A 3,562-nucleotide genomic window follows, 5' to 3' on the forward strand; every position below is an offset into this window, starting at 1 on the left:
ATTCCCAAGATAGAAACAACCTCCACGGAAGCTGAACTAAAGCATTGTCATGTCACTTTGAAGGCATTTCAGGAGAAATTGCAAGAAATTGAAAGTATAATCTCAACACATCTTCAGGAACTAACAAACATCTATCAGGAACTAAATGTATTTGAAAGATTATTTCTGGATGATCAGTTGAAAAATCTTAAGACTAGAGCCAACAGAACACAAAGACTCATTCAGAATAAATGTAATAAAGTAGAACACAAAATGAATTTCTATAGAGAATTCCATGAAAAAACATCTGTGCTTCAGAAGGAGGTTGACAATATACAGCATGATGAACTACTGCTTAATCAAGAAATAAATCAAGATGTTAAAGAGGAGTTCTGTAATCTTAAAGACAAACTCACTGGTATTCAGTGTAGCATCTCACAAGTATTGAAACTTAAAGAAGTGTTTGACTATATGGGACTAAACTGGGATTGTTCACAACTTGACCAATTACAAACCCAAGTATTAGAAAAAGAGAAGGAACTTGAAGAAAAAATTAAGCAGTTGGACACATTTGTGGCAGAATATGGCAAATATCAAGCATCACTAAGTAAAATGAGAGCTATGGAAGTGCAGATTAAGAAAAGGGCTGAAGCAGTGCTTACAGCTCCTTTTACTGCACCAGAAAGCGGTCTGCTCAGCGTTCACATTTTGAATCAGAAAATCGAGAAAGCCAAGTGCTTATATGGTGAGATAATAAAGAAACTGAGGGAAAATAAGGCCTTTGATGACTCATTCAAAGAGAAAGAAATACTACAAATAAAGCTAAATGCAGAAGAAAATGATAAGTTACACAAGATTCTCCAAAACATGGTACTGGAATTTCAACCAAAAGAAATGGGTGAAAAGAATTTCCAAGATAAACTAGAAAATTCCTTACATGTTTTAGATCAGATAAAGTCTCAGTTACAGCAACCTTTACTTATAAATTTGGAAATGACACATATTCAGAATGACAAGGATAATTGTGAGGCCCTTCAAGAACAAGTTCAGGCAGAAGTGTATAGTATTAAAGCTGTGACTGTCATTCAGAAGCAGAGAGAAAAAAACTCTTCTGAAACTAGTGATTTGGAGAAAAAATTACGTGACGTTGAAGATCTTCAAATGCAGCTTAACACAAGCATTGATTTGCGCACAGTAAGTTTTCTTTTTCATTAGGAAGTTAGCTCGTCTATGTTTATTTCATGATTTTACATTTTACTCTGCACTTCTAAAGAAGTTACAGATTTACAGGAAAATTCTGTACAGGAGGATAGCCATTCTAGAAAATTACAGTGAACCAGTTTATAATCCTGATTCATTTTACACCTAAATGTGGTGCCTTATAGTTTGGAAAAGGTCAAATCTGATACCTTTATTTCTATTTCCCTCATAGCCCCTATTGAGCTAAGAACAAAGTTTTCTGTTTTTTGTCTTTTTAAGGGATAGTAGGATATAATGGAAGAAGTGTGGTGTAAGGGGAAGAACACCAAACGACTAGCATTTACTTAGAACTTACTGTGTGCTAGGCACTGTGTGAACCCTTCATAGTTAATCTTCACAGCAACCCTGTGAGGTACGTGCTAATGATTAGCCCCATTTAAAAATAAGGAAATTGAAGTTCAGAAACATGACGATTTTCATCAGGGTCTTAAAACAGTTACAGATCCAGGACTCAAATGGAAATCTGTCTGATAATAGAGCAGGAGTCATCAAATTAAGGCGAAATCCTGCTCATAGTGCCTGATGTTATAAAGTTTTATTGAGATGCAACCACCCCAATTTGTTTATGTACCAACTGGCTGCTTTCTACTACCACAGCAGAGTTGAGTAGTTGTGATCATTGGAGAACGACTCCAACATACTCCTCGCTTTCCTTCTGATAGTAGGGTAGAGATCTTGGGCATCATTAGAATTTGCACTGTGCTTTCTATAAAGGCCTCCACCGTGTTTTCAGATTTGTTACTTTAAATTTATAGAATGGGGGAATTAATTCCCTTCCTAAGTCAAAGAGTTATTGTTATGTAACATATCTGAAATATTTTGATAGGTGTAAATGCTATAGAAATGTAAAGTTGTGTTATGAACCCTACTAATATGTTCCTTAAATAGATTTAGAACAAACGATGAGTAATTTGAGTACTTTCTTACTTGGTTTTAATACAGTTTTGAGAAACAATGTACATAAATCCCCAAAATAATATGATTAGGACTGGACTGGAAGGGACCTTTAAGTCCATTTATTTCAGCTATTTGTTATTTCAATGAGAAGATCAAGATCTGGAGACATTCAATGATGTGACCAAACTAAACTTAGTGGCAGAGCCATTTAGAAACTTACTTGCTTACTTTTTCTTTCTTTGGAGTTTTTTTGTTTTTTTGTTTTGTTTTCTTTTCATTTGTTCACAAATATTGATTAAGGTTTTATACAGTAAACATATTCAGTTATTTTATTTAATTCATAGTTTAGTACAAGAGTTCCAGAACAGGAACACACATCAATAGATATGATTCGTGAGGTGTCATTTTGAATTTAGATTAAATTTCTTAGAAAATCTGGAAACAATTTTTCTTTATGCAAACAAAATGAAAACTAGTATAATACTGTCAAGTATTATAGTAAGTATGATCATGTTAACTCTTATGAGACGTGTTATGAATTCACCACAAAAATTCAAGAGTGAAAAAAGTCCCAAAAGTTTGACAATTTTGTCTCAGCATTTAATCTTCTGTTCACCAGAATGTCTTGAATGATGCTTGTGAAAATGTCACATGCTATCATGAAGCGGTCACCAGGGCAATGAGGATCATCACTTCCTTGGAAGCCGTCATTGCATCCCATAGAGTAGACCTTGATAATCCAGAAGAATCACTAGAAACGCCTCGTTGGAAACAAGAGGAATTAGAATCCACCATAGCAGACATCCAGGACCTCACTGAGAAACTGGGAGCTATATCCAGCCCTGAAGCCAAACTCCAACTTGAGTGTACTTTTCAGGAACTACTTTCTAAGAACTCAGCCATGAAGGAGGCAGCCAGTGTAGAGGAAGCTGAGATAGAAAGGTAGGTTTTTTTTCTAAAGGTAATGCTTTAAGAACATAAAAATATAGATTTTTTTCTTTAGAGTTAACATATATGCATCAGAAATAATTTGGAAAATATGGAAAAGTAAAAAAAAAAAAAAGTGAAAACCATGGTAAATATTTTATTCTATTTCTTTTATTTCTTTCTTATTTAATATTGGGTACATACAACAGAGTGTTTATATAAGTATGTATATGGTGTAAAGAATAATGAAACAACATCTTTGTACTCCAAGTCTCAAAGATAAGCATTGTTAATTTGAATTCTCTTGTTTGCTCTTTCCCACTCCTATCAGAAATAACCATTTTCCTAAATTCTGTATTTACCATCTCCTTGCTTTTTGTAGTATTTTTCCTACATATTTGTGTGTTCTGTTTTCATGATTCTGAAGTAACACCTAGTGTGTGTATACTGCTATTATTTCATTTTTTCAAATTTGTCATTATGACCCTGATGTTTATTT

The sequence above is a fragment of the Cynocephalus volans genome, chromosome 3 (genome assembly GCF_027409185.1).
Source record: "Cynocephalus volans isolate mCynVol1 chromosome 3, mCynVol1.pri, whole genome shotgun sequence".
Classification (NCBI taxonomy): Eukaryota; Metazoa; Chordata; class Mammalia; order Dermoptera; family Cynocephalidae; genus Cynocephalus; species Cynocephalus volans.